This window comes from Rhipicephalus microplus, chromosome X (genome assembly GCF_043290135.1).
Source record: "Rhipicephalus microplus isolate Deutch F79 chromosome X, USDA_Rmic, whole genome shotgun sequence".
NCBI lineage: Eukaryota > Metazoa > Arthropoda > Arachnida > Ixodida > Ixodidae > Rhipicephalus > Rhipicephalus microplus.
In genome coordinates this window covers 45,560,336-45,581,726 of record NC_134710.1, presented here as the reverse complement: position 1 = coordinate 45,581,726, position 21,391 = coordinate 45,560,336, and the positions used below count along the sequence as shown (strand labels likewise).

The 21,391-nt window shown below is 46.5% G+C and overlaps 2 protein-coding genes across 6 annotated transcripts in view; one reads left to right on the top strand and one right to left on the bottom strand.

Annotated features, from left to right (window-relative positions):
* Positions 1 to 837, bottom strand: part of cN-IIIB (cytosolic 5'-nucleotidase IIIB) — a 513,152-nt gene extending 512,315 nt beyond the window's left edge. For 2 of the 4 annotated variants that reach the window (XM_075876432.1, XM_075876438.1), the window contains exon 1: positions 753 to 831. The gene's annotated coding sequence lies outside the window, so the exon portion shown is untranslated. Of the gene's footprint in view, positions 1 to 752 lie in introns of all 4 variants that reach the window. The other 2 variants (XM_075876434.1, XM_075876435.1) reach the window with 2 other exon arrangements.
* LOC119175883 (uncharacterized) overlaps positions 1 to 21,391 on the top strand; it is a 766,025-nt gene that overhangs the window by 351,190 nt on the left and 393,444 nt on the right. The window lies entirely within an intron of this gene.

Sequence of the window (21,391 nt, the reverse complement as noted above, 5' to 3'; positions counted from 1 at the left end):
GGAACGAAAAATGATCAATAATATTTTCATGAAAGCAAGACCCCGTTTCACGGTGACTGAACGCTTGAAGTAGCCATTGCAAGCTGATTAGTAGTGTACGAAACTGCTTGCAGTGTCCGACATTTAATGGTAGAGCCCATTGCGCTAAAAGTTAAATGTACGTGGTGTCCCCGAAAAATTCAGGTGTTAGAAATTTTATCCGGAGTCTTCTTCCGCTATGATACCGGTCCTAGACCACGCTGTCCCCTAAAGCTTTACTCCCTGCCGTTGCTTTTCCTTCGTCGTTCTTTCAATTAACCGCGCTTCATTTGTCAACAGCGAGAGCCTTTATAGTATTTCTTTCTTTTTCCGCACTTCGTCCAGCAAGCCCACGAAGCGGCCGCCAGGTACTCCCTGTCGGTCCCTACGTGGGAGACGCCCGCTACGCGCTAAGCGCGTCCTGCAGGACTGAAATAGTTTTTTCATTCCATTCCATTCCGCACTTCGTGTGCCCGTCACCTCTTTTTCTCAAGTTTTTTTTGTGGGGTCTTGATGTGGCGAGCACACTACGCTTTTGAAGTGAGCGGGCGCAGTAGACGTGATCGGAACGAACCAAACAACACACATTTATTCAACTACTGTTTTTGATCGACGATATCGTCAGCCGAATTATATAACATCAATTGCGATCCACACGCTAAACAACCTTCCACTATATAACACAACAGTCAACAACATGACGAACAAGGTGGTGTCGCTAACGCCTTACTCACCACAAGGGCCCCCCCCGGTAGACGGCCCGCGGTGCCGTGCACCGGGCTCCCACTGCGAGAGACAACCGTTCGTGCCAAACGCCACCACCCAAAGAGTCTCACTTAATTGTCTCATGCCGCCACCAAGGCTTGCCGCCAGGGGTCACCGCTGGCGCTACCGATCTAACCATGATGATGATAGTGGTGACCAACGCTCGCGAATACAACGCCACCTTCCGCTCTATAGTTGCGACCCCAAAAGACGGCTTCTGCGCGAGACACATGCGCCACGCGGCGCAAACAACTTTACAAAAGGTGTCCACACTTTCACATTTTTTAGGTCAACCTCTTTCTTTCTTTCTTTCTTTCTTTCTTTCTTTCTTTCTTTCTTTCTTTCTTTCTTTCTTTCTTTCTTTCTTTCTTTCTTTCTTTCTTTCTTTCTTTCTTTCTTTCTTTCTTTCTTTCTTTCTTTCTTTCTTTCTTTCTTTCTTTCTTTCTTTCTTAGCGTTAAGGCCCTCGATCAGGCATCGATTGTTCGCTAATTAACTTCAAATCAAAAGCCCAGCAACGCCGGAGCTGGAAAAGATCTTGACGCTCGCGGCATGGCGTTCGTAACCCACGTCACAGTGAATGAGCGCCAGCCACCAAACTCCTTATTAGAAGGGGATTCTTCCGCACTGAAATTAGCTAGAGCAGCACAATTCAAGGGGTCCACCTGTGCTTCAGCGTATGGCTCACCGCGGTCGGCGCTTGCGATCGGCAGCTGCGGTGGAGAGGCGTGTGATGTGAGCACTAAGCGAACTGCGGTGTGGCCCGCTCTGAAAGCAGTCGAAAGCAACCACTTACAACCACAACATGCCGCATAGGTTGCAGAGGGCAGCCTAACGGATTTTGCGGTACCCTCGATAAACGTGTCGCTGCATTGTAGGCAAGTGCGTCTTACTAAAGGAACGCGTCACGATCTTCATGAGTCCTCCACATGTAATGGCACGTCGTTGATAATGCTGCGAAAATTTAAACATCATGACGATCTCCCTTACTACGGAATGACCACAGCTGAATGACCACAGCTACAGAATGACCACAGAATGACCACAGGATGACCACAGCTGTAGCTCAGTTGGCAGAGCATCGGAAGCGTTATTCGAAGATCGCAGGTTCGGTCAGTGGCTATCTTCTCGTCCGCTTTTCCTTCTTCAAATTTACGCTATAATTGCCACTGTTAACATCCCCTATACTTTCCTCGGTATCATTGCCTGTCAGAAGTCATTAATATTGTGTCTAACAAAGGAAACGACCCCTTAAATTTTCATCTCTTTCCAGCAGTATGAATGCCGTACCTTGTCGATTAGGACTGCATCCATGCGATTCTGGGTCAGCGTGCACAGTTCCACCATGGTGACATTTGTGGACGGTCACTGTCTGGCAGACTTCATAATTACCATAATTTCTTTTTCTTGTGATCACTGATACCATTTTGGCAAAGTTACTCTTGGTTACAGTAACTTTCCATTTTCAGTCGACTGACACTTGCGTGAACCAAGTGCAACCAGCGGACAGTCTTTCCATCTGCAGTATATATTGATGGATTGTTTGTTCTGTTTCAGAAAAAACTTTTCTTGTGAATCCATTTCATTTTGTTTCCTTTCCTGGCGTTCTATATATTTTTTGGGGAAAGTAATTTGAAAGCACAAGTGATCTTCAACTGAGAACGGGGACCTTCTTCGCCCGTTAACGCCCACTTTGCTGAGAAAGAAGCATCATACAGGTGGTAAAAGCTATAATCTTGTTATCATTTTTAAGCGTAACCACCCGGCCGCGGTGGTCTAGTGGATAAGGTACTCAGCTGCTGACCCACAGGTCACGGGATCGAATCCCGGTGGTGGCGGCTGCTTTTTCGATGGAGGTGATAATGCTGTTGGCCCGTGTGCCCAAACTTGGCTGCACGTTAAAGAACATGTTAGACCAAGGAGTCTAACATGAGCGTGAGTCAATGGGTCTCTCGAAACCCAATGGCGCAATGAAACGTGAAGGCCCCTAGCGGGCCGCGTTGCGCTCCCGGACCGCACAGGTGTCCGATAAAGGGCGCAGCAACGGCCCGTCCCAGGCGCTCACACGTCGCCGGGGCGGAGCGAGAGCGCACACGTTGGCACCCGAAAAATGGTGAACTATGCCCGGGCAGGACGAGGCCAGAGGAAACTCTGGTGGAGGTCCAAAGCGATTCTGACGTGCAAATCGATCGTCCGATCCGGGTACAGGGGCGAAAGATCAATCGAACCATCTAGTAGCTGGTTCCCTCCGAAGTTTCCCTCAGGATAGCTGGCGCTCGATGGGAGAGCAGTCAGACCTGGTAAAGCGAATGATTAGAGCCAGTAGAGGCGTTGCCAAGTGGGCCACTTTTGGTGGCCCACTTGGCAAAATTTTCGGAGCCCTCCACCATGGCATCTCTCATGAGCATATCGTGGTTTTGGGACGTTAAACCCCACATATCAATCAATTATCATTAAAGCGTAACCCTTAAGTGCCGTAGGAGACGCTGGGCTTGAAAAAAAGCGACATGTGGTACGCAAACGCACGTGACCTTATAGTGAGCTTAATGAAAATCACATAAAAATGAGTGTCCAAGCCGAATTGTACACAATGGTATTTGGCGTGCTTGTCAGGTGTCCTGCATAAAAGTTACGAAACTGGTTGAAGGTGCCTCAAAACAAACAAGCAAAAAAACTTGTACCGTTGTCATGTCAAGAAAGGAGTCACGTTATCAGATGTAATATAGTGTGTCAGAGGCGTAGAATCGCATCAGGCGTCACATCCTATGAATTTTGTAATGAGTGGGTGATTGAAAGCAGCCAACCCGTTACAAATTCCCGAGCTAAAATTCAATATTATCATAAAAAACAACCGTAGCATCAACAAAGCATTCAACTATGCAAGGTTCGATGGTGACGTAGGGGAAGATGATAGTGCGGAAATAGCCGAACTTGGGGGCTTTCGCTTTTGAGACGTCGTAGACGAATGCAGAATACTATGTGAGTTTTGTGAATTATAGGAGCTCTATTCAATATTTTTAAATAGAGGAGCATCGCTGCCTCAAAACTAGAGCTATGCAGTTACTATTATACTTCTGTAATATGCAGCACATTGAAGAAATGCCAGCATCTGCTTTCGTTGTATAGCTAAAAACTAAATAGCCCCGCCGCGGTTGTCTAGTGGATAAGGTACTCGGCTCCTGACCCGCAGGTCGCGGGTTCGATCCCGGCTGCGGCGGCTGCATTTCCGATGGAGGCGGAAATGTTGTAGGACCGTGTACTCAGATTTGGGTGCACGTTAAAGAACCCCAGGTGGTCAAAATTTCCGGAGCCCTCCACTACGGCGTCTCTCATAATCAAATGGTGGTTTCGGGACGTTAAACCCCACAAATCAATCTAAAAGCTAAATAATGACTCATCAGCGGGTTGCATATGAGGCTCCTTTGTTATTCTTTTTCCATACACTATCCTTCGACACCTGTTACACACAAAACGAACTTGGAGCATAGCCACTGTTGTCGGTGAGTCCTCCCGCGGTGCAGAGACCACAGCGAAGCTTGCTGTTTTTGTGACTTCGTGCAGCCCTCAGATCGTCACTTGTGCTCATTCGCCGGAAAGAGGGAGAGAGAGAGAAAAAAAGGGGGGGGGGAATAGAAGAGAAAGAAAAGAATGAGCCAACTCGACCGTCTGACGAATCGTGGCATCGATCGCGATGGCCTCTCGACAACGAATTCACACCACAGGAAGGATTGGGGGTCTAAACAATAGGAAGATAGCACGGCATAGACTAGCGTTGTCATCTGTTGTATATTTTCTTTCTACTGTATTTACGTTTCTATTGCTTACCTTTGAAAGAAAGATAAGAAAAAAAAAAGTGGCACGCACAGATTTCGCTGGCAGCGCTGAAGTGCGCGGCTGTGCACTGCCCCGTTCGCCGGCCTCTTTCCGATACCCGGTCGTCTCTGTATCTTCGTCAGCTTGTTTCTGGGTTTTTTCTTCGTCGTCGCTATCTCTCAGATGTCAGGAGATGTGTTATTGATTTAAGCTCGACCATTTATGGGGCGTCCCTAATGGGCACTTGAAAGAGGGCCACCACTTGTCCAGACTGTCCTTTTTGTCGGGGATAGGAAGGGAACGCCCGTGAAGTCAGTGCGTCTTTCTTTCGTTTTTTTTTTTTGCTGATTCCGTGGCAGTAGTATGGACAGAGGTGAGAGAGCAACCTTGACTCCAATTCAAGTCTTGCGTGGGAGAAGGTGTGAGGTGAAATCGCTGTGAAGGCTTTAAAGGAATACTAAAGAAAAAAAAAACGGTTTTCCTCGCGTTTTGTTAATTATTCTTTCGAAATACCCCTGACCGCGCTTGCAGCGAGAAGACGCTAGGTAAGTGAGAACACACGCAAAATCAAAGCGCGAGTGCCGACGCCACCTTGACGTTCGCGCACCAATCGCCGGACGTCATCGATTTTCAAGGCGTCTTCTATAGGGCATGCATGTCTCCTAATCGGCAAATGTGCAGTACTTTGTGCAGTGCCCGGATGCTTAGTATACGATGTTTCAGAAAATCTAATTGATCCATTGTGCCGGAATACGAATGAATCACTTTAAAATTCGATGACGTCAAGTGCGGAGTTTTCAGCGCGAAATTTAAAATTGTAACTTTGAAGCGACTTCCTCTTATTTTATGAGCTTTTGGCGGTAAAATTAACAACAGAGTTCTTTGAGCACAATTCATCAATTTAAACTGACTAATTGTTTTTAATTTAGTGTACCTTTAAAAGAAACGACAACTGCCCAGAACATGAATTGAGATGACTGCACGTATAGAAAGATTGTCCCTTATAGTGACTCAAACCAACCCTGTTTTTCTCGTGAGAAGTAGATTTCTATTTTTATTTCTTTATTGAAAATCGTGAAAAATGGCCTGTGGCGTCTCTGGTGTTAAACACATAAACTATCATGAATGCCCTGTGACATGGCTTTGCAGTAATGTACACGGCGAACAAATTATTGATTAGTACTCAAATATTGTCTGATTCTTTATGGCAAAAAAATAATATTTTATAAAAAATATACGTATAAGCTTGCGTTAGTAGTACGCATTAAAGTGGCGCTGCCTTTGCGTGACATAAGCGCAGTTCCGTTTTCGAATACTTGGTTTGGCAACGCGTTACAAATGCAGCGAAGCTCTATAGAGCCACACCGTCTCATTGTAACGGCTTGTTATATTCAAAAATAGTTGTCAAGCGCAGAATAAACGTGGTTAAGCATAGTTTCAGGAAATCCTGTGAAATAAGAACAACGACAGCATGCATAAGCCACCAGAAAGACCAGCGGCATCGCTATCAATACTCAGCGTTGCCGGATGAAAAGGCACTACCGTGTTCAGAGCCTTTCAGACAAAAAAAAAAAATACCGCTCATAAAATGACTACGAGCTCTTGGAATTAACTACTGCAGCTACGATCACTACGAAGGACAAATAAGCTTTCTGTCGCGAAGGAAAAAACTTGATCGAAGAAAGTCAGTTGTCGGCCCCTTTAAGCAGTGCATCGCGCACACGGGTGTGTTAGCAGCTGCTGCCTCATGTATTTATGTGCGTGTGTGCTGTCTTATGGAATATTTTCAAGTAGCACCCCTGTGTGTAGTTTCTCTAAACTGTTATTATGCTTGAGTGAGCTGTCATTCAAACGGCAGATTTTAACGCTTAATGGACACGTTTCTTTTAGAAAAGCAGCGTTCGTGGTGTGACCATTTTGGAAGGGTGTTTCGGCTCAACTGATGAGTGCTCTGTATTTTCCAATATTGACCAAATTAAGTAAAGCCCTTGCGCACAGAGAGATATCTGCGGAAGATGGGGTGCTTAACCGGACGTGTAAATATCCAGCTGGACTAGCCTGTACTGGTGGATGAGCAACGGGTTAAAGGGCTTCCAAGACATCTATAGCGCTTATAAAACGAGACGTCATTCCCGTTGTGTCCTATATGATAAGCAGTAAAGCTAATCGTATTTTGGATAACCCGACACAAAGCACTATATAAGTGTGCTTGAAACACCTCAAGCGATACGACGAGTACGTCGTGATTATTCTGCGTGTCGTCAGACCAACATTATGTAAACTTAAACTGCGCTGGCGACAAGGCATCGCAGTAGAAGGAGACAGGACGAACCCAGACTAACAAGTGCTTTATTTACGTCATACAATCTTGCTTCTTGGAATAATGGGTGTACGCAAAAAAAAAGTACAGTAACGATTGCGTGACAAATCTTTCATGTCTTCAAGAAAGTGCTCAGTTTTTTGTTAGATATTTATTATTGCTGAAGTTTAACGTTCCAAAACTACGATGTGATTATGGGAGACGCCGTATTGGAAAGCTCCGAGAATTTCGACCACCTGGTATTCTTCAACGTGCACGCAAATCTAAGTGCATAGGCCTCGAACACTTTCGCGCCTCCATCGAAAATACGGCCACCGGGGCCGAGATTTGATCCCTAGACCCGCGGATCAGCAGTCGAGTACCATAATCACTAGACCACCATTACGGGGCCATTGTTAGACAGGTGTCCTGCGGAGGAGGAGTGTACTATCATCCCGCGATCATGACCGTTATTGCGGACGCTCAAGTTGTTACAGGAGGCAAGATTGTGTGATTTAAATAAATAGGTTGTTAGCGTGCGTTTTATCTGCTTCTACTCCGATGCCTCGTCCTAAGCGCAGATATAATATGCCTTATCAATAGTCCACCAAACACGAACTTATCGTTATTATTGTTTGCTGGATCTCATTAATATTGTGTCAAAACACGGAAAAACGAGCTTCTTTCCCTTATATATATATATATATATATATATATATATATATATATATATATATATATATATATATATATATATATTGTGTGTGTACTGACGCGTGAGGGAGTTTGTCACGTGGCATTTTTGTATTTTTGTCTCTCGCGGGCATTTGTAATTAGCAGAAAAACACTAATATCTAACAGATATAAAGTTTAAAACTGTCTAATCGGACGTTTTGCAAACCGATCTACGACTTTCTTATTGAAATTTTTATCTATCTTCGTTTCTTAAAAAGTTTGTTAAATAAACGTATCTAAATACGCAATATTTGAGAACACAAAATAGTCTGACTAACTACAGGCAACGGCGAGTAACATGCACTTGATCGCGTCGTATTTACGTGTTCCGGCATATTTTTAAACTCTGGCTAAAGTTACGTGGGACAGCCTGTATAGCCCCGTCAGTGCACAGTATCATTCATAAACCCTCAATTCTTGTGACGTTTTTTCTATACCAATCGCATCAGCCGCTTCACTATGGGAGTACAAAGAAAGGGCATGCATGCACCAACAGCGTTCCTTCATGCTATATGACGCCTAACAAAACTGTATGATGGCTTGACTTGTAGCGAATGCAGGGCGAAGCATTCGCGACAACAAGAAGGCGACGGTGTGCGTAGTCCACTGAAGATTTAGAGAATTTCCTTGCAGTGAAATGATGTGTGCGACAATCTAAGAACTTAATTACAGAACAACGAAAGTAAATTCTAAAGTAGTGCGCACCGGACGTAATGCCCGCACCACGTGTTTTCGGTGCGGTCATGCTTACGCTACACATTCGCCTCAGTGCAGTTTCTGAAGGCTTCCTAAGGAGCTCGATTTCTCGACCGGCCCGAAACGTGTTATTAACCAATTTAAACTCTACATACCAAATCAGGTGGAACTACCGCAGTGAAGAGGTCGAAAAGCTATTCAGGACAGTTGGTTGAATTACATAGCGTGTCACCTAGACACTTCGGAAGTGAACTTTAAAGGAGCCTTAAGCTCTTAAAGCACGTAAGAGAACTTAGTATAACCCCACCACTTCGCGCCACGCGAGGCAATCCATAGAAATAAATTTTGTAGATGGTTGGTGGCGGACGCACCAGAGTGCAATGTGCCTTCAGGATCTGGCTGAATTGAGGAGACACGTAAGAGAAATAGCACAGACGTACTGAACTGCGCTTGAAGTGCGCCTTCTACTGATGACCCTCAAACTACAAAAGATAGAAAAAACTGTTGTCGCCAATTTATTTTTAATACACTTAGTATGGAATGCATACCTCAGGCAAGACTCAAGCCGAATATTGCCGAAAATTCGCCATGCCGCCACTCATACTTATAGGCCGCCACGGGCCTCTCCAATTCACCAATTTGGCAAAAAGTACACCCACCAGTGGCAACCATGAATGATGAGATTCTGGGAGAATAGATAACAGTTTTTTTTTTCATTCCTTGGTTAAAAATGTTTTAGTGATGGTGATGTATTTCCTGTGTTGCTGTTGTTGTTATCAATTGTTTCTCCGTTGTTCTTTTTTTTCTCTGAAATTCCACTCTTGCCTGAGCCATTCTGGCCTGCATTATTCTGAGCTAAAAAACAAATAAATAAAAAGTCACGCCCTTCCCAATAATCAAGTAAAATACAGCGGCTGAGCAACGTAATACAAGTTAAATAATGAAACTAAAGGAAAGCGTGATGAAGGGGGGTAAAAGCAGAATAATTTTATGGCAGATAGAACAGTGTTCTGGTGATCAGCATGAATAGTTACAGCGCCCTGTATTACCTGATGTTTAAAAATTAGTTCGAAGTGCACCGAAAATGCAGACATGCAGTGGAAACGTCTTGTTCAATTGCACTGTCCATGTCCCTGGTGCGCTTGAAACTAATCTTAAAACATGAACATCTACCATTTAGCCTAACCAGGCAACTTGCGCTCTATTAGCTGCGTGGTTACAGTTACAGTGGGATTCGCCGCAAGAGTCCCGTGATCTCTACACGTTGCTTCCCCCCCCCCTACTTTTTTTAGCAAGTACGCTCTTTTTTTTTTTTTTTTGAAATGCCCCGCCGTGGTGGTCTAGTGGCTAAGGTACTCGGCTGCTGACCCGCCGGTCGCGGGATCGAATCGCGGCTGCGGCGGCTGCATTTCCGATGGAGACGGAAATGAAGGAGGCCTGTGTGCCCAGATTTGGGCGCACGTTAAAGAATCCCAGATGGTCAAAATTTCCGGAGCCCTCCACTACGGCATCTCTCATAATCATCTGGTGGTTTTGGGACGTTAAAACCCACATATCAATCATCTGTTTATATATTATTCATGGGAGCGTCAAGCTCCTGTAATCTTCACGCACATATGCTAAGTCGAGGCTGGAAGATTTTCCCTCAGAAGCTGCCTTTGAAATGTATAATTAGCAAACCTTTGTTAATTAAGTCTAATTATTATTTGAGGGCAGCTGCCTACAAGAGAAAGTCGTTGAGTGTCTTATTACGGTATGTTCATTTTCTTTTTTTTTTCAGAAATCCCAAAAGTTGAACATAGTTTGAAACATTCATGATAGAATTTTAAGGACGGTGTCGAAACTGACCGCGCAGAAAACGGAGCTGCTCGATTACGTCCGACCTCAACACAAACCACGCACGCGTAGCGCGCAGTGTGTGTTTGTGTTTTTTCTTCAACTATGTTAGAGGCGCTACACCCTAGGCTTATCATACACAATGATATATTGGTAAGCCTAATTGCTGGAGAGTTCTTATTTGAATCATTGTTCTCGTAAATGCTACTTGTAAAGTCTGTCTTTACATTTTTGGGCAAGGCTCCGGAATTGCATCCGATCTCCCTTTGAACCACAAGAAACATCTTATTTGGTGAAGGTATTTGCTTTTTCTTGTTTCATGTAACACTGATCACAGCACGGAAGTTCCAAGCAGAAAGGACATTCTAGGGACCAGAATTTTCATCGCTTGCACAGGACAACCACCTTTGCTGGGGGGCTGCTGATTGCGCTGAACGGACGAGTATACGCTAACGCCAAGCCTGGCATGCCATCAGCTGTGATGGCACGGCCGGCACGGTTCGCTAGTTATCAGCCGTGGAGTAACCACTTCGCAGCCCCTACGCTGACCCTGCGGACAGATGATAACTGGAGTCAACTTGATATGTATCTGCTCTAAAATGTGGGCGCTAGAGTAAAAGTAATCTGGTCTATACACACCTGGTTATCATTGCGTTCGTTTATTTCGAACTGCTCGCCATTCCTCGAGGCAGACGAACCCGAAATAAAGCGAATGATAGATTCAGGACGCGAAAAGGGGCCCAAAATCTCTGCGAGTCTCCCGTCTGCCACTGTTCCGTCGTCGGAAGTGTATCGGTCGTCAAAACCTCGCAAACCGTGTGAGACGACCGTTGCAGCTCATTTATTGCACGTGTATTCGCGCGCCGTTTGATTTTATACAGGACCATGTTGCTGAGCGCAGAAGGGTGGAAGCCGAAGGGAAACGAATGGCCGTAAGAGATGGGCAGTGGCGCCGTTGGGACCGTCGCGGTCTCTGTTCGGTGCACTACGCCACTCAAAAAGAAGACGCGTGCGTGGATGACTGAACGCACGCCGTTTCACGCTTGCACCACCGCCGCCGTCTTCGGCGGCGCAGACGGAAGCCCTTGCGGAGCGCCTTTCGCAAGAATCCTTGACGCCGGCGCAGCGCCGAAAGGCGAGCGCGCGTAATTTATTCTAATGCATGTCCGGTGCAACTTTATGTGCGGGCCCCGCCGGCAGACGACGCGGCGCGGTCGTTTTAAGGTCATAAACTTGTGATAGCCCCGGAACAAAGCGATCGCCCTTCGTTAAGCTACTGCTGCTCTTTTTTTTTCGGTGGTCGAGGCCAGCGCGTGTCGCCACGCTGTTGCTCGATATCGGCGATGCATGCTTATCGCACGTCACTCTTGTGTGTCTGCGTGTTTGAAAATATGCACTGCTCCGCGCCATCTTCCCTCTTTTCCCTAAGCGAAGCATAACTCCCGCGCCCGTGGCTGACGCTCCCAGCAGGCCTCAAGGCCGGTTATCCCTCCGAAGGTTGTACCCACGTCGAATAAGCGCTGAATTAGGGCTGACCCGAAGAAGGCGCGCCCGGGCGAGCGGCGAGAGACATGCTTTGCGCATCTCCTGTGGCCTTCGAGCAGAGCGCGCGAGTCACAACTCGCCGGTCCGGCGGGAGGCTGCGCAGGATTCACTATACCAAGGCCTGGCCGCGCCGCGTCTTCGGCTGCCATGCTTCGCTCTTTCGCGTTTCTTTTTTTCTTCCGCAAAGCTCGAGAGCCTGTGGCAACTACGAAGATGCTCTTCGCGGCGTCACCGCAGCGGAAACATGCTCTTACGCGTCCATTCGCCCTTCTGTCCTACTTTTCCTTGCTCCGCATCGCCGCTCCTTCCATTCTGTTCTCCTTTTCTACTGTTTCTTTCTCGCGCCAGAACCGTGTACAAACATTGGTGCACCTGCACTTGGAGGACGTCAAAACTTTGTGCCTTGACGAACTAGCGGTTGGCGTACGCGCTCGGAAGCCGTGTCACTTCTGGATGCAGCGACATCAGCTCGCATGCGTTGTTGTCCTCCGGTAGCACTTCTGCAGGGGCGACTTACCTTTTCTTTCTACGCCCTTTGAAATGATCGCGGTGGGCTATCATTGGTTGAATTATCGACCTCCCGCGTAGGCGCCACGCTGTATTTCGCGTGGGACGTCTTATGCGATATTCGTGTACCATCGAGATTTGTTTTTCCTGAAACATGACGCTGCCAGGTATTCCCGGGGGGACATCAAGCAAAACATATGCAGCAGCGCCACGTGCTTCTTCGCGATGTATAGGAAAGTGTGCTTCCAGCAGACGCCTGTTCCGAAGAATGTCGCGTCACATTAGCTTTTTACCCTTGGGTGAGTAGCCCACGCATGCGCGCGGGAAAAACACACGTGGTGCCGAATGACCTAGTTTTTCGCGAAAGTGTGCCGCTGCCATTGAACGACGCGAAGACGTCAGTTCTTCTCAAGTTTCGTGGTCGCCAATCGGGCAGATAGTGTTCAGCTTGAAATATCAGAATGGGAGCTCTGCGAGAAGGCGGCACTTTATCTGACATCTTTCATCGCAGCCGTCATGGCAGCTCGCGCTGAAGCATTTCTGAGGTCAAGGCGTATCACTGTGTCTTGTGAAGACTTACACGGCTTTAGAATCATGGTGGACTATAGGAGTAAAGAAGATGATAATCAAAACTAGAGTGACACCGGATGTATCCGGCAAAGGCCACCATGCTGTGTTAAGCCAATCATGAAAATCTCACCTTAACGGCGTAGATCTTTAAAACACGAAATCCTCTGAAAATAGGCGCATTCACAGCGCACGTTACAATTTTACGTTAACCGCTGAAACCGCGATGACAGAAATTCGCGAAGCTTGCGCCAAGCATTGGAAGCCTTTGAACATCAAAACTGGACAATTATGAAGACAAGTATTGTTGCTTTTATAGGTTGTTTGATGATGATATGTGGGGTTTAACGTCCCAAAACCACCATATGATCATGAGAGACGCCGTAGTAGAGGACTCCGAAAATTTCGACCACCTGGGGTTCTTTAACGTGCACCCAAATCTGAGCACACGGGCCTACAACATTTCCGCCTCCATCGGAAATGCAGCCGGGATTTGATCCCGCGACCTGCGGGTCAGCAGCCGAGTAATTTAGTCACTAGACCAACGCGATGGGGCTATAGGTTGTTTGAAAGATGCAGGTTGTTTCTGTGTTACTTCTATAGGTCATTGCTAAGCTTTAGCTTGGGCATGCTAAGTTATTTCTTCGTTGATTCTCAGCGCAGAGATATTCGAGTTGAGCCACAAATACACCGCACCAGCACGTCTTCATTGGCGTAGGTCTTCCATTGCTTCAGGGTCTCCTCTCAGTCGCCATTGCACTTCCCATAGTGTTTTTTTGCTGAATGCAATAGAAGTCTTCGGCTCACCGCCATCGCTTCGCAGCTATTTGTTGACAGGCTAACTGTATACGTTTATTTATTTTTAGTGGGCGATTAGAGCGTAGTGGCACTTCACCATTTTATGTGCCACATACCCGTTTATGAAGATACTTTTTAGTATGGGTAAAAAAGAAATGATTCACTAAAACGCTTGACTGTTCAAAATCGTATTTCATGTGGCGCCCTTGACTGAAAAACTTTCGACCTCGAATGTGCCAAGCCCCGCCGCGGTGGTCTAGTGATTAAGGTAACGGGATCGAATCCCGGCTGCAGCGGCTGCATTTTCGATGGAGGCGGAAATGCTGTAGGCCCGTGTGCTCATTAAATAAGCCCAGGTGGTCAAAATTTCCGCAGCCCTTTACTGCGGCGTCTCTAATATTCATATGGTGCTTTTGGTATGTTAAACCTCACATATCAATCAATCAAATCAATGTATATGCAAAGTAGAAAGGTTTGTAGATCAAGGTTACGCTAGCGCACTTTGAAATTTTTCATGTCTATCAGGGACACGTCCTACATTTTGTTGTCTTTATGTTCTGAGTTTCAACGCGCTTAACATAACTGCCTTGAATTCCTGCGCTCTCTCCGGTGGTTTACGTGCCGTGCTTAGTAGCCGCTAGTCACGCTTCAATATTCCCGCTTGACAGGCGTGACAACGGCTTGCTTTGACATGCTGCTTGCGCCTGCATTATTCGCGTGCTCGAGAAATGGGCGCCAAAGTTTAAGCTTGCGACCTTGAGCTTCCCGTTTTCTTGCACAGGACGTCCCGCCGTCTGTAAACTTGGAGAATAAAGAACACGCTACGTGTCCGCACGAAAGAGGAGAGTGATCTTGTAAACAAAAAAAATTAAGCCATCTTCGCATAACGAAGTGCGGGGCTGGGTTGTCTTCTTTTTAGCTTTCTTGTAAACAAGAAATTAAGCAATCTTTGCATAAGGAAGTGCAGGGCTGGGTTGTTTTTTTTACCTTTCTCTTTTATATTATTTTTGTTTCCCTTTCTAAATTTCCGTTTTTTGTGTAAATTTTTGTCTCTTTAATTCAACTTATTTTATCCTCTCACTTTATGTATATTTAAAATTTTTCTTGTTTCTATTTTTTGTTACTTTCGTTTCTCTCTTTCTGTTTCGCGTTCGCTTCGTGTTTTTTATTATTTTCTATACATGGTTTCGCCTGCGTTACGCCAAGCACACTAGTTTGTTTTTTGTTTATTTCTGATAAGTTGTCATCACCAAGGTGCTCGAAGAGCAATACGAAGAAGACTTCTCCATGCGTGCTAAATATGGTGCACACGGAGCGTTACACCAATCGACGATGACAGCAGACGACAGCCGGGCACCCTAAAGTGTTCTGCATTAAAAAACGCGTGGTTGTGTGATATTCTGCGTAGAGCACGTGGTCTGAGCTGACATGCCAGATATGAATTAACTGATGACTGAAATAGTCACTCGTCCGTCAGTATGTAATTCCAAATTCCTGGCATCTGTTATTATCCTCATTTAATACCGTCTTTATTGTTTGCAGACTTTTTGTTTGAAACGAGGGAGGGAAGCACACGCAGGTTCCAAACAATGAATGGGGGAGGTGAGGGAGGAGCATCGAGCAACGTCCGACTCCGCAACCTGCTCAACATCATGCGGCATACGTCACGTGCATACCGGTCGAGTGAGCTCGACTTTAGTACGAGCTGTGATAGCAGCATTTCTGAATGGCTCAAATACACGTCAGACTCTGCCCAGGCGACGCTGCAAAAAACGCCACCACTGGCACGCTGATTGCCACACTGGTCAATATTGGGTTGTGCAACGACAGCCGTCCGTGGCCGTCCGCATGCGGACATGCGTACGCCCCCCTCTTTTGTCGGTGTTCACGCGTGGTTTCCTGAAAATTAGGGACCTGACAAGCTTCTCCCGTCAATCCAACCTCGCTTCAGAAAAGTAGGAAGCTCACCAAAGTCAACGGTGGGCACAATGGAAAATATGTTTACGTTGTTTCGGTGTGCTGCAACTAGCAATTTCAGTGTAAGTGAGCTGATTGATTGGGATCGATATGTAGGGTTTCACCTCCCAAAGCCACCATATGATTATGAGAGATGCCGTACTGGAGGGCTCCGCAAATTTTGACCACCTGGGTTTCTTTCACGTGCACCCAAATCTGAGCACACGGGCCTTCATAGAGAATTCAGCCACCGCAGTCGAGATTTCATCCCACGACCTATGGGTCAGCAGTCGAGTACATTATCCAGTATAGTGCACTGTGGCAGGACAAGTGCAAGCGAGTATCGCATGACATCCAGTTTGATAAGCACTCCGTCGTGCGATGAGTAACGCCTATAAATCCGTTAAATTTGGACATACACATGATGCCAAAGTGGCGAAGTGCATACGCGAGCAATGTATGTTGCCATCATTGGTACGAAGCTCGTTTTATCCGGCACGAAGAGCCCCGACGATTTTCGCTTTGCAGTTTCGTTCTCCATCCATCTTTCACTTCTTATGCATTGAACTGTTTTATTACGCATCCAAGAATGTTCTGTTGATGGTTGTCTTCCATTTATATATTCTGTGAATGGGAATACACGTGTGTCCACATTCTCGGTGTACAACGAAAAACAAAACCGAGGCCTCCGAGATAGCTTCGGCAAACGCGGAGACCTGATTGTGGTCATCACAAACTTTTTGTCATTTGTGATGTACGTGATGACATTTTATATGTTAAACCCAGAACTTGGAGCTTTCAAAGCCCACGTGTGTGATTCGTTGTGGTGGCGACCACATCCGAATATCGGTGGTCGTGGTGTGTGCGATGTTTATCACTCGCGTCACCAGTCTACTGCTGCATGGCGCGCACCGCGGTCAGAGGCTCTGTTGGGCTTTGCAACCAAAGTTCCCACGGTTCTTTGTCAAGGTTACTAAAAACAATAACAGGAGGCCTACATTATCACACTTTCTCATGCGACCGGCTGCGGAGAATGCGACTAATTCACATACGCAGCACGCTCGCAACAGCCCGTATTCAGCTCTCTCGCCAATCTGCTTCGCGAAAGCTGCGGAAATTGGCAAAGCTGAAGTCCTTTACCTCCGCGGTAATTCAAAACGCAACTGTTCATTGAGGTCTTTTTTTATTTCGTAGAGCGTGGATCTGTTGCCTCTGTTCTTGCTTTTGTCGTATTTAGGGTGAGTGAACCAGTAAGAACTTCGTGGTTTAATGACGCGTCCGGCTAACGGAGAGAAATTCGTCTCTTTTTCTGAGTGTTGAATGCGCAAACACACCTAATATTTCGCTCAATCGTTGTGCCGCACGTGTTGGTCGCTCCTGGTTGCGCAGAAAACTGTAAAAAGGAGTCGGGCTTTGCACTACCCAAAACTGCGCCGACAGGTGGCACTGTGTGTCTGCGAAACTCCAGAGTCTGACGTTTATAGAGGAAAGGGCTAGTTTTAATATTGCCACGCGTTTTTATATCAGCAGTTTTCTTGCACGAAAGTCATTCGAATTTCGTACACCGATAAATGCATTTACAACATGTCCCTCGCCCCCACCGGTGCCTCTTTCACAAGTACCGTGACAGTCGACGGCGGCACTTCCCACCAATTACCGCGCCCATTAGTGTATACCGTGACGTGCAAGCGTTGTTATCATTGCCCTTCAGACTCGCTGTGAGATAGACATGTGTCATTCGCTCGGAGGAACAAGAGCAAGCGTGCACAGAAGCGCGAATGGGCACGAAAATGACGTGTAGCCGCTGATTTGAGTTCTGCCTCACCGAGTAGCCGCGGCTCCCTACCGGAAGACGAAGAGCATGGCTCGACGTCAGCAGTCTCGACATCAGCAAAAGTGTCGGTGTGACCTGCACAGCCCTGCGAACACCCCCGACAGTTTTCCACCACGATTGCACACCATTGAAATGTGTTCCCTAGCTGGGTGATGGTGAAGTATTGACTCACCATACTAATATTGACTATGTAGTACACCCATCCTAGTCACAGCATCGTCATCGTCACACAGGCGGAAGGGCTCTGCATTTGTTTTTTTTTATTTTATCTCGACGCACTCTCCAGACTTACCCACGTAGTGACTTAGTCGGCAGTACCTGGGTGGGTCATGGGAGCATGTGGCTATTACCAGTCGCAACCCTTCGCGCTTGTTGATGCCTACCCAACAGCACACCCCGAAAGGCCGCTGTGATTTTGTTTTAAAAGTATAAATGTTACGGCCTTATTACACATAAGCGCTTTGCGTAAAAACAATGCTTCGCGCGGCAGCAGGATATTGATGTGCCAGTGATTGAGCAAGAACGCTGCAATATCCGCACTATAGCACTGTGGCACAAACATATAGTTTTAGCAGCATGCGTTCGCGTATGCTGTTTACCACAGCTTCAATGGTGCCAACGGTTCGGGTAAGCGCCAGGTCGCGGGATGGAATCCCGGCTGCAGCGGCTGCATTTCCGATGGAGTCTGAGATATTGTAAGCCTGTGTGCTCAGATTTGGGTGTACGTTAAAGTACCCCGGGTGGTCGAAATTTCCGGAGCCCTCCACTACGGCGTCTCTCATTATCATATGGTCGTTTTGGGACGTTAAACCTCACATATCAATCAATTCAGGTAAGCGTGTAGAATTCTGCATTGAATTCCGTTAGGTCATTTCCCTGTAGTGAGGCAGTCACGCAACGCCGGGCCGACGAAGCGACGACGCCCTCCCGTGCTTCCCACCGGAGTCAGCCCCACGTTTTCGAAACGTACTATCGATTTAAGGTTGTTTAATGCAATCACTTCTAGGTTATTTTTGTTAACTATGATATTTCTGATCATGTTAGTTCATTTTAACCCGGGTCTAGAAATCGATGGCGTTATTATTGCATGAATGCCTCTCTGTGGGCAAGATCACACTAAATGAAAGAATGGACAAGTCAGAACCATAAAGTGCTCTGCCCTTTTGTGTGGGCCTACTCCAGAGGTAGTGCGATTCTGAAGAAAATTCAGAAGACGTCAAGTCAGTGATCGATTTGCTTTCCTTGGATCATTTTAGTTGAGTTGCCAGTGAACGACAGGCACGCGAAACTAGCGGCGACGTCTCAGCAACCAAAAGGGGACGAAGAATAGGAGGTAACTATGCAATCCACGGGGAATGCCACCGTAATTTAACAGTAATATAACGAGTGTGACCTGACAGCATAGGCTTCCGCCATGCGTTGTTCGTAGTGTTGGCTACAGAGACTGCAAGTTTTGCATTGTTCATACCGCAAATATTTTGAATTCTGGGTTTTATATTAGCAGTGGGCAATATGTAATCAGCACAATAGTTTTTCAGTGGGCTTACCCATACCGAATGGGTTCCGCAACAAACAAATTCAGCGCAGTAATAAGTTTTGCTGCTCTGGTCGGTTCATACGGAATGGGCGGCGCTCGCTTTATACAGAACAAAAGAATGCAAACACATGACAAGGTCCTTCTCGTGTTTGCTTCGTTATCCCATAAAAGCTCTGTGCTTGTTCAATCCCTATGCTCGTGGTTGTTTTCTAACTTTATAAAGCGCGAGAGCACGAAAAATTGGGCCTGTTATAGTGCCCAATCTATGCCATTTTTTTTTGGAAAGACATAAATTCCTGACACGGAGCTATAGGGCCAGTCGAAGCTTTTTAAAGTGACAGCATTAAATATATCGTTTCGTAGAGATGTGGGTGTTCACCTCATTGGTTGGGAACGAAAAAATGCAGTTTCTGTGAACGCAAATTTGAGATACATAAAAATAAGTCATAAAAAATTTTTGGTTTGAGAGCAAATCAAAACCACTACTCCTGCGTAGTTAGAAGGTTGCGCCAGTGCTTAAATTTTTTTGAAAACAAAAAAAAATAGTACAAACCATATGTGATTTCCATGTAGCGCGAGGAGTGCCCTTAAAGCACGTAATATTGCGTGGAAAAAGCATTCAATCACATCAGGCATCACATAAAAATCGCGCAAGGAGTGGTTGGTTTTAAAGGCTAACCACCTACAAAGCGCACAGGCATGATTAGTCATTATTACCAAGAACATCAACAAAGTGTATAGCTGCGCAACTGCATGTGTTGCCACACGGAAGTGTATCTCGCCGATTCGCAAAACGAAGAATTATGGTGTATAATGGGCGCTGTGCAACTGTACTTGCAGTAGGCACTCTAGCATAGCTTCAAATGACCGACATCACGTGCACATATCTTTCTTTCCTTGCGTAATGCTTGAGGCATAAATCTAGGAGCGATTGAGAGGGAACGGGCCGGACACTTCAAGGCGTTCTGCTCTTGAAGGTGAAGCTCTTCTTTTTTTCTATCGTGGATCACGATGCACTGAATCCAAGCCACTAAAAATTTTTCTCATTCGTTTTTTTTGTTTTTATATTGTGAGGGCGTTTCCATACTTTAAGAACATCAATCTGTGTTTTGTTTCCCCTCCCGTTCTTCACGACTTTGTTGGGGCTTGACGCCCCGAAACCGGGATATGAATTTATGGGGGATGTCGTAATGTCGAGAGCACCAAAAAATTTGATAACCCGGAGTTCTTTAACGGAAGCCCTAAACACCGTCCTTGAGCATTTTAGGCTCCGTCGAAAATGCGCGTGCCGCGGCCCCGATTCGATCCCGCTACCTTCAGGTCGGCTGTCGAGCACCATAATAAACAGATTACCGTTACAGACATACTTTAATAAGCTACTTAATAAGCTTTAACCATGTTAGAGCTGCAGTGTTTACATGCCTCCTGCTGTTAGGTGTATTCACATTAAAATTGACAGCTCGACCACTTGCCTTAGTAGGATGTATTTCCAGTTATTATTCAATCCGAGTGCGGTGTCTATAGCAGTCTTAAGGCCGCGTTCACACTCAGCATTCCGGCCGCCGAAAGTGCTCCGAATCCGGTTCGGCAGCGGCAAAATTCGCCGAAAGGGCCCTCTCCGCGCCGATCGGTCTCGGACCGATTTTTGCGGCGTCTGCCGCCGAATTGGTCGCCGCGGACCAATAGGAGTGCTAGTAAAGAAATTTTGAAAAATGGCGGCCAAGCCCTACTCGCTTGCTATGCCGCAGTGCACGTAACTGAATGTTGAAACCAACGGGAGTTTAACCTACTCTGTGTCTATTTCGTGAAAGAGGTGACCGAGCTTGCTGTTGGTGCGACCGAGTTTGTTGCGGTCTTGCGGAGCAAAACGAACCCACCAACGCCGCTGGCGTCGGTGGTTTTTTCTGCTCTTCGTGCATTACAAGACAGCCACTTGCCAGCAAAGTAAGCAGTACTGCCTTTTCTTGCTTCCAGCGTTCGCAAATTGTCGAAGTATACACCACTGGATAGCGTAGCGTTTGCGAGCCGCGACAACAACCGGGTGACAGCGCATCTATCCCGCGTTCGCCCCGTAGTAGATGGCATGCTTATTCGGCGGCGCGGGGCGCGTCCAGTGCGAACGACGCTGCGTTTCGGCGGCAGGGGAATTTCAGTCGCTGTAGAAAGCGGATGTTTCAGTGTGAATTAGGCATAATACAGTGCACTTTTAAACTACAGTATAATCATCACCCAACGTATCTTATACGGCCGTGAAATTCAGGAAAAAGTGTCTGACGGAAGCAGACGTCAGAAATTAAACAGTGTATTCACTGTGCCCTGTACGCTTCATACGATAGGCAATTATCTTTTTACTTCGGGCCGTTATAGGCCTAGCAGAAATCATGACATCTTGTGCATTTATTAGCTCGGACGCTTGCAATGACCACTACGAAAGGTCGACATGCGCCGGCAGCGAACACGTAGCAGTAGCGGGAGGTCGACGCCAGC